Raw genomic sequence first — 11,055 nt, 5'->3', positions numbered from 1 at the left:
TGCTTATGAATGTGCCTCCAAAAAGACCATGATTCTTAAGGATGATGGAGACTACACCAGTGAGTCCGAAGGAGAACAAAGTGAAGAAGAAGAGGAGGCAGCCATGAATGGTGAACTGTTGATGATCCGAAGAATGCTTGGTAGCCAACAAAAGCCAAAGAAAGAAAGCCAAAGAGAGAATATCTTTCACACAAGATGTTCTGTAAATGGGCAGATTTGCTTGATGATTGTTGATGGCGGAAGCTGTACTAATGTGGCTAGTGAAAGAATGGTGGAGAAGCTGAACCTGGTCACAAAACCACATCCTTGGCCATACAAACTTCAATGGCTCAGCCACTATGGAGAAATACAAGTAAGTAAGCAAGTTGAAGTTGACTTTTCCATTGGCAAATACAGGGATAAGGTTCTTTGTGATGTTGTTCCCATGGAGGCTAGTCACATACTGCTGGGAAGACCATGGCAATATGACACCAACTCTGATCATAATGGAAGCACCAACAAGATCTCATTCCAACATCATGGCCAGAAAATTACGCTCAAACCTTTGAGCCCTAGGGAGGTGCGTGAGGATCAAAAGAAAATGAGAGAAAAGATTGAACAAGAGAGAAAAGAAAAGAGTGAGACACTTGAGAGAAAGCAAAAAGAAAAGAGTGAAACACTTGAGAGAGAGCAAAAAGAAAAGAGTGAAATACTTGAGAGAAAAGAAATTTGTTTGATCAAAAAGAGAGAGGTGAAAAGGATGATAGCTTCAAAACAGATCCTATACTTGATGTTTTGCAAAAATCAGATTTTGAACACTAACACTTTTGAAAATTTTGAGCTGCCTTCTAGTGTTAAATCTCTTTTGCAGGATTATGAGGATGTGTTTCCAACAAGTGTTCCAAGTGGTCTACCACCACTGAGAGGAATTGAGCATCAAATTGATCTCATTCCGGGAGCTTCTTTGCCTAATAGGCCAGCATATAGAAGCAACCCACAAGAAACCACTGAAATTCAAAGACAAGTGGAAGAACTCTTGAACAAAGGGTGGGTAAGAAATAGCATGAGTCCTTGTGCTGTACCGGTGATTTTGGTACCAAAGAAAGATGGGACTTGGAGAATGTGCTCTGATTGTAGAGCCTTGAATAACATCACCATTAAGTATAGGCACCCTATTCCTAGACTTGATGATTTGCTTGATGAATTGCATGGAGCATGTTATTTTTCTAAAATTGATTTGAAAAGTGGTTACAATCAGATAAGGATTAAAGAAGGGGATGAATGGAAAACTGCTTTCAAAACTAAATATGGTTTGTATGAATGGTTGGTTATGCCTTTTGGTTTAACTAATGCACCTAGTACTTTTATGAGACTAATGAACCATGTTTTGAGGGAATTCATTGGGAAATTTGTGGTTGTGTACTTTGATGATATTTTGGTCTATAGCCTTGAGCTGCATGTTGAGCACTTAAGATCCGTCTTGAGTATGCTTAGAAAGGAACAATTGTTTGCCAATCTTGAGAAATGCACTTTTTGCACTGACCATGTTGTGTTTCTTGGTTTTGTTGTGAGTTCGAAAGGAGTGCAGGTTGATGAGGAAAAGATCAAAGCCATTCAAGAGTGGCCCACTCCTAAATCCGTGGGTGATGTAAGAAGTTTTCATGGCTTGGCCAGTTTCTACAGGAGGTTTGTAAAGGACTTTAGTACCTTGGCAGCACCCCTAAATGAAGTGGTGAAAAAGAATGTGGGTTTTCATTGGGGAAAGAATCAAGAAGAGGCCTTTGCTGCCCTAAAGCATAAGCTTACCCATGCACCTATACTTGCTTTACCTAACTTTGCTAAATCTTTTGAACTTGAATGTGATGCTTCAAATGTAGGTATTGGAGCTGTGTTGCTTCAAGAAGGCCACCCAATTGCTTATTTTAGTGAAAAGTTAAGCGGAGCTGCCCTTAACTATTCTACTTATGATAAGGAATTGTATGCTTTGGTGAGAGCTTTGAAGACCTGGCAGCATTATCTTTTGCCCAAGGAATTCGTGATTCATAGTGATCATGAGTCGCTGAAATACTTGAAGGGGCAAGGTAAGTTGAACAAAAGGCATGCCAAATGGGTTGAATTTTTGGAACAATTTCCCTATGTCATAAAACACAAAAAGGGGAAAAGTAACATTGTGGCTGATGCTTTATCCAGGAGACACGTGTTGCTTTCCATGTTAGAGACTAAATTGCTAGGACTTGAACATGTGAAAGAAATGTATGAAAAAGATGATAACTTTGCTGAAATTTTTGTGGCTTGTGAGAAAGTTTCTCAAAATGGATTTTATAGGCACAATGGATTTTTATTTAAGGAAAACAGGTTGTGTGTGCCTAAAAGTTCCATTAGAGAACTGCTTGTTAAAGAATCCCATGCTGGGGGACTAATGGGTCATTTTGGAGTCCAAAAGACTCTAGAAACTTTACAGGAACATTTCTATTGGCCCAAAATGAAACATGATGTGATCAAGTTTTGTGAACATTGCATTGTTTGCAAGAAGGCTAAGTCTAAGGTGATGCCACATGGTTTGTATACTTCTTTGCCAATCCCTGAATACCCTTGGGTTGACTTGTCTATGGACTTTGTTTTAGGCCTCCCTAGAACAAAGAATGGTAAGGATTCCATTTTTGTGATTGTTGATAGGTTTTCAAAAATGGCTCACTTTATTCCTTGCAGGAAAGCTGATGATGCTTGTCACGTTGCTGATTTGTTCTTTAAAGAAGTTGTAAGACTTCATGGGATGCCTAGAAGCATAGTTAGTGATAGGGACACCAAGTTCCTAAGTCACTTCTGGAGGACTTTATGGGGGAAGTTAGGCACCAAACTTTTGTTCTCTACCACTTGCCACCCACAAACTGATGGGCAAACTGAGGTGGTTAATAGGACCCTAGGCACCTTGCTTAGGACTGTCCTTAAGGCCAATTTAAAGGCTTGGGAGGCGTGTTTGCCTCATGTTGAATTTGCTTACAATAGGGCTGTCCATAGCACTACCAATTGCTCTCCATTTGAAGTAGTGTATGGATTTAACCCTTTGACTCCTCTTGATTTGTTGCCTATGCCTAACATTTCTGTTTTCAAGCACAAGGAAGGACAGGGCAAAGCTGAATATGTCAAGAAGATGCATGAGCGTGTGAAGGCTCAAATTGAGAGAAAGAATGAGAGTTATGCTAGGCAAGCTAACAAGGGAAGAAAGGAGGTGGTGTTCCAACCCGGAGATTGGGTTTGGGTGCACATGAGGAAGGAAAGGTTTCCAGAACAAAGGAAATCCAAACTCCAACCTAGAGGGGATGGACCTTTTCAAGTGCTTGAGAGAATCAATAACAATGCCTACAAAATAGAGCTTCCAGGTGAGTATAACATCAGCTCAACCTTTAATGTCTCTGATTTATCTCTCTTTGATGCAGATGGCGGAGAATTTGATTTGAGGTCAAATCCTTTTCAAGAGGGAGGGAATGATGAGGACAAGGACAAGGACAAGGGTCATGGAGCCCTAAAAGGACTTGGAGGACCAATGACAAGGGCTAGAGCTAAAAAGGCCAAAGAGACTCTTCAGCAAGTAGTGGCAACCATTCTTGAAGACAAAGTGGTAGAAGAGATGGAACCAAAAATCATGATGATCATTCAGGCCCAAGAAGAAGAGCCAGCCCACGCATAGGGGCTGCCATGTGATGTTCTGTTTTATTTTATTTCAATAAAAATGCAAAGGACCAATTGAATAAGTTGGATCCAAATGCATTATGTTGCTGAATTTTATTTTAGTGTGTTTAATCCACTTCAAGTGGTGTGTGTTTGCATGTGGCGCATGAAGGGCTTAAAGGGAGGGATCCATTCCTTTCTTAAAACTCTTTGAATGTGTTTGAATTTCAATAAGTTCTGAATGGAGGAGTTACATCAGCAAAGTCAAAGGATTGAAGAGCTTTCAAAGCCAAGAATGGAGTTACAAAGAAAGGGAAATTAAGTTCATAAAGAGCATTGAATGCTATATTCCCTGGTCAGAATAACAATCAAGAAAGGGAGTTACATGAAGCAATCAGCCACTAAAAACACGTTCAGGGCTGAAGCATATCACTATCTTCCTCTTTTAATTTGTAACTCCTAGCCTAGGATTCTTCTAGAGAAATTACACCTCATCATTTTTTTGTAACTAGGCTGAATTTCCTTCTTCTTTATAAGGACCACTCCTTCAATGTAATAGACAGATTATGAATGAATTAGTATTTTCTTTTCTGAGTGATTCAGATTTGTGAGAGTGATTCTCATAGTTCTTGAGTGATTCAAGAATTAGGCTTATCAAGGGTTTGTCACCACCTTTGTGTGAAGTCTTCATCTTCCATTTCACTAAAACTTCCCCTCTTTTCTGTCCATTTCCCTTCCATCACGAAATTCTTCTTCTTCTTTCTCACATTTCAGAGTTCTCATCATCCAAGATCAATCCTAGACGATCCATTGCAGCCCTTGAATCAACTTGGGGCGTATCAGATTAATGAAGAAGAAAGTTCAGGAATTCCTTGAGGAATGTTGTGTAGTCGTTTTAGGAATTAGTGCGAGTCGTCTGCACACCTGCCTGATGGCGAGCATGTCCAGAATGGGCTATTTCGCTCTTAGAGCAACGTTTTAAGTGAGATTTCGAATCCTTGGAAAATTTAAAGATTCTCTTTATTTTTCCTTCGACCAGCGTTTCATTTCGGAACCCTGGACTGTACGCACGATAGTATTCACTTTTCGGATGTCCGACGACGCTAATTTCTTTGCTTCGAAACCCTAGTTTTGAGCGATGGATGAAGACTTTTTCTATTCGGGACTTCTAACGAAGTTTCCGTCCGCGTTGCCAGATTTGTTTCGACATTTCCAATCTTTCTTCAGTAGGAAGTTTTGTCGTTTGAGCATCACAGCAAAAAGTAGTTTTTCGGGACAGATTAACTTACACCGCCTTTGGGATTTTAGATATCGTTTTTCCAAAATCATAGATATTTGTTTTGAGTTCTGGAATTCTGACGCCAGAATCTCTCTTAGAATTCATCGGTGAATGTGCTGCAAAAATCGGAATCGCGAAATTTTCATTTTCCCGCGATTTCACCCGCCTATAAATAGTCGAAAAAGCAAAATATCTCTTCATTTTCTTCCTTGTTGGCCACGAGTTTGAGGGGAGCTTGGGGGAGAAAGATTTTCGCGAAAACTTGACCGATCTTCGTGCAGTTCGTCCCTACTTCGAGGTACTGAGGTAACTAGCATGATTCTTACCTCTGATTACTGTTTCTACTGCGTTTCTGAAGTCGTTTCTGTGCTCACAGTTTTGAGCTTTTTGTAAAACTGTCCGTTTTCTCTAATTTCTTGGCTTGGGTTATCTTATCTACGTTCCCAAGAGTCTAAAACCTCTGTCAGTAATCGCCGATTGTGATCGAGCTGTCCAGGATCTGAAAAATTGATTCAAAACCCTTTTTGTCGCACATTTCGAAACTTTATTGTCGAAAAGTCGTAATCTGACTTCGTGCCTTTAGGATTTGTTGTCACGGATGTCGTTAGGATCATTGCTGTCAAATTTGTTTTCCGAACTGATAACTTTGAGGTTTTGAGCTTTTATTTTGGACCAAAACGCCCCTGAACGGCCGTATTTTGATCGGATTGTCCGAAAATTGTTCCGACAGTTTCTTTGCCTTAGTTTTTACCCTAAAACTACCTTGTAAACAGATTTGATCGAAGAAAAAGAGCCGGAGCCCTTTTTCCTTTCTGGCCAGGCTATGTAGTGAGAGGGGGGAGTTTTCGTTTTCGAAAACTTGTCTTTTCGTATCCGAATGTTGTATTCTGAAGCTTTAATGCTTTGTCTATCGTTTATGTATTGTATTGCGATCGAACTAATCGATTTTGTTTGGATTCTGCTTTGTTTTTCTCCGAGGTTCAGTTGAAGGAACTTTGGGAGTTTCAAGGCATTCCTGTGAAGGAGATTTTGATTGCGAGGCTGGATCAGCTCGAGGTTAGGGCAACTTACATATTAGCTATGATTGCATGATAGGCGTCGATAAATTCGACTTATGTTTTATCTGATGTTGATTATGATGATGAGTTGATGTTATGATGCTTTTCCATAACTTGTGATATTGTGAAATTGTTGGTGTTGTGCGTTTTGACGCAATTTCGGAGTGGGGAACCTCTGAACTGGTTAAAGTTGGTGTTTCGGGTTGGATGAACAACCCTAGGCAAGTCCAAATGTGGGGTTTGAGACTTAGCCATTTGTTGGTATTCGTTGGAATTATTAGATTTTTCCCGGGAAATGTATTTTGGGTGGTTGATCTTTGAAAACCTAGAATGATTAGACTTTCGAAAAAATAAAGACTTGGGAAACTTAGACTTTGAGAAATAACCTCATAACTGGACTAATTCGAATTGAAACAATTTTTATTAACGTTGAAGCATAGGAGAACTGAAGGGGAAAATATTTACGAAAGACGGGGAAAAGTCGACTTCTGTTGTGGGTTTTGGTATTGGGGAAAGCCACTGAGGTGAGCTACGGTGATGATTGAAAGTCACCGAGTACTTTACGTACTCTTGTTGTTGGGGTTGTGTTGTATTGACCGACACTAATCCCTTGGGTAATCTTGTTGTTGGAGCCGTGTTGTATTGACCGACACTTAGTTGAGCTCTACGAACTTGCATCACATTCGGTGGAGAAATATCATGAGCTTAAACGAATTGTGGTACAACAAGACACTTTTTGTCATTAGAGAGTAATATCTCCACTCAAAAGCTATATGTTGGCCTCATTCTCCTTTGGTTCTACCCTACTTATTTCATTAAAATTCTAAATTTGTAGTAAGTTTCAGTTGAGCTCTACGAACTCGTCTCACATACAATGGATTAATAACATCGATTTTAAATTTATGTCCTCTCAAAAGCTATATGTTGGCCTCTTTATCCTTTTGTCTTACCCTAAACCCTAAACCCTAAACACCCACATTTAGTTGAGCTCTACGAACTTGCATCACATTCAGTGGAACAATATCATGAGCTTAAACTTATTGTGGTACAACAAGACACTTTTTGTCATTAGAGAGTACTTTCTCCCCTCAAAAGCTATATGTTGGCATCATTCTCCTTTGGTTCAACCGTACTAATTTCGTTACAATGCTCCATTTGTAGTAAGTTTCAGTTGAGCTCTACAAACTCGTCTCACATACAATGGACTAATAACATCGATTTTAAATTTATGTCCTCTCAAAAGCTATATGTTGGCCTCTTTATCCTTTTGTCCAACCCTAAACCCTAAACCCTAAACCCTAAACACCCACATTTAGTTGAGCTCTACGAACTTGCATCACATTTGGTGGAAAAATATCATGAGCTTAAACTAATTCTGGTACAACAAGACACTTTTTGTCATTAGAGAGTAATTTCTCCACTCAAAAGCTATATGTTGGCCTCATTCTCCTTTGGTTTTACCCTACTTATTTCGTTAAAATTCTCAATTTGTAGTAAGTCTCAGTTGAGCTCTACGAACTCGTCTCACATACAACGGATTAATAACATCGATTTTAAATTTATGTCCTCTCAAAAGATATGTTGGCCTCTTTATCCTTTTGTCCTACATTTAAACCTAAACCCTAAACTCCCACATTTAGTTGAGCTCTACGAACTTGCATCACATTTGGTGGAGCAATATCATGAGCTTAAACTTATTGTGGTACAACAAGACACTTTTTGTCATTAGAGAGTACTTTCTCCACTCAAAAGCTATATGTTGGCCTCATTCTCCTTTGGTTCTACCGTACTTATTTCGTTAAAATTCTCAATTTGTAGTAAGTCTCAGTTGAGCTCTACGAACTCGTCTCACATACAATGGATTAATAACATCGGTTTTAAATTTATGTCCTCTCAAAAGATATGTTGGCCTCTTTATCCTTTTGTCCTACATTTAACCCTAAACCCTAAACACCCACTTTTAATTGAGCTCTACGTACTTGCATCACATTTTATTGGAGCAATATCATGAGCTAACTTATTGTGGTACAACAAGACACTTTTTGTCATTAAAAAGTAATTTCTCCACTCAAAAGCTATATGTTGGTCTCATTCTCTTTTGGTTCTACCGTACTTATTTCGTTACAATTCTCAATTTGTAGTAAGTTTCAGTTGAGCTCTACAAACTCGTCTCACATACAATGGATTAATAACATTGATTTTAAATTTATGTCCTCTCAAAAGCTATATGTTGGCCTCTTTATCCTTTTGTCCTACCCTAAACCCTAAACCCTAAGCACCCACATTTAGTTGAGCTCTACGAACTTGCATCACATTCGGTGGAGAAATATCATGAGTTTAAACTAATTGTGGTACAACAAGACACTTTTTGTCATTAGAGAGTAATTTCTCCACTCAAAAGCTATATGTTGGCCTCATTCTCCTTTAGTTATACCCTACTTATTTCGTTAAAATTCTAAATTTGTAGTAAGTTTCAGTTGAGCTCTACGAACTCGTCTCACATACAATGGATTAATAACATCGATTTTAAATTTATGTCCTTTCAAAAGCTATATGTTGGCCTCTTTATACTTTTGTCTTACCCTAAACCCTAACCCCTAAACACCCACATTTAGTTGAGCTCTACGAACTTGCATCACATTCGGTGGAACAAGATCATGAGCTTAAACTTATTGTGGTACAACAAGACACTTTTTGTCGTTAGAGAGTATTTTCTCCACTCAAAAGCTATATGTTGGCCTCATTCTCCTTTGGTTCTACCTTACTTTTTCGTTAAAATTCTCAATTTGTAGTAAGTTTCAGTTGAGCTCTACGAACTCGTCTCACATACAATGGATTAATTACATCGGTTTTAAATTTATATCCTCTCAAAAGATATGTTGGCCTCTTTATCCTTTTGTCCTACATTTAACCCTAAACCCTAAACACCTACTTTTAATTTAGCTCTACGAACTTGCATCACATTCGGTAGAGCAATATCATGAGCTAACTTATTGTGGTACAACAAGACACTTTTTGTCATTAAAAAGTAATTTCTCCACTCAAAATCTATATGTTGGTCTCATTCTCTTTTGGTTCTACCGTACTTATTTCTTTACAATTCTCAATTTGTAGTAAGTTTCAGTTGAGCTCTACGAACTCGTCTCACATACAATGGATTAATAACATCGATTTTAAATTTATGTCCTCTCAAAAGCTATATGTTGGCCTCTTTATCCTTTTGTCTTACCCTAAACCCTTAACCCTAAACACCCACATTTAGTTGAGCTCTACGAACTTGCATCACATTTGGTGGAGAAATATCATCAGCTTAAACTAATTGTGGTACAACAAGACACTTTTTGTCATTAGAGAGTAATTTCTCCTCTCAAAAGCTATTTGTTGGCCTCATTCTCCTTTGGTTCTACCCTACTTATTTCGTTAAAATTCTCAATTTGTAGTAAGTTTCAGTTGAGCTCTACGAACTCGTATCACATACAATGGATTAATAACATCGATTTTAAATTTATGTCCTCTCAAAAGCTATTTGTTGGCCTCTTTATCCTTTTGTCCTACCCTAAACCCTAAACCCTAAACACCCACATTTAGTTGAGCTCTACGAACTTGCATCACATTTGGTGGAGAAATATCATGAGCTTAAACTAATTGTAGTACAACAAGACACTTTTTGTCATTAGAGAGTAATTTCTCCACTCAAAACCTATATGTTGGCCTCATTCTCCTTTGGTTCTACCCTACTTATTTCGTTAAAATTCTCAATTTGTAGTAAGTTTCAGTTGAGCTCTACGAACTCGTCTCACATACAATGGATTAATAACATCGATTTTAAATTTATGTCCTCTCAAATGCGATATGTTGGCCTCTTTATTCTTTTGTCCTACCCTAAACCCTAAACCCTAAACACCCACATTTAGTTGAGCTCTACGAACTTGCATCACATTTGGTGGAGAAATATCATGATCTTAAACTAAATGTGGTACAACAAGACACTTTTTGTCATTAGAGAGTAATTTCTCCACTCAAAAGCTATATGTTGGCCTCATTCTCCTTTGGTTCTACCTTACTTATTTCGTTAAAATTCTCAATTTGTAGTAAGTTTCAGTTGAGCTCTACAAACTCGTCTCACATACAATGGATTAATAACATCGATTTTAAATTTATGTCCTCTCAAAAGCTATATGTTGGCCTCTTTATCCTTTTGTCTTACCCTAAACCCTTAACCCTAAACACCCACATTTAGTTGAGCTCTACGAACTTGCATCACATTTGGTGGAGAAATATCATCAGCTTAAACTAATTGTGGTACAACAAGACACTTTTTGTCATTAGAGAGTAATTTCTCCTCTCAAAAGCTATTTGTTGGCCTCATTCTCCTTTGGTTCTACCCTACTTATTTCGTTAAAATTCTCAATTTGTAGTAAGTCTCAGTTGAGCTCTACGAACTCGTATCACATACAATGGATTAATAACATCGATTTTAAATTTATGTCCTCTCAAAAGCTATTTGTTGGCCTCTTTATCCTTTTGTCCTACCCTAAACCCTAAACCCTAAACCCTAAACACCCACATTTAGTTGAGCTCTACGAACTTGCATCACATTTGGTGGAGAAATATCATGAGCTTAAACTAATTGTAGTACAACAAGACACTTTTTGTCATTAGAGAGTAATTTCTCCACTCAAAAGCTATATGTTGGCCTCATTCTCCTTTGGTTCTACCTTACTTATTTCGTTAAAATTCTCAATTTGTAGTAAGTTTCAGTTGAGCTCTACGAACTCGTCTCACATACAATGGATTAATAACATCGATTTTAAATTTATGTCCTCTCAAAAGCTATATGTTGGACTCTTTATCCTTTTGTCTTACCCTAAACCTTAAACCCTAAACACCCACATTTAGTTGAACTCTACGAACTTGCATCACATTCGTTGGAACAATATCATGAGCTTAAACTTATTGTGGTACAACAAGACACTTTTTGTCATTAGAGAGTAATTTCTCCACTCAAAAGCTATATGTTGGCCTCATTCTCCTTTGGTTCTACCCTACTTATTTCGTTAAAATTCTCTA

Source organism: Lotus japonicus, chromosome 5 (assembly GCF_012489685.1).
Source record: "Lotus japonicus ecotype B-129 chromosome 5, LjGifu_v1.2".
In the NCBI taxonomy this organism is placed as follows: domain Eukaryota; kingdom Viridiplantae; phylum Streptophyta; class Magnoliopsida; order Fabales; family Fabaceae; genus Lotus; species Lotus japonicus.
Note: the sequence above shows the minus strand (reverse complement) of the source record.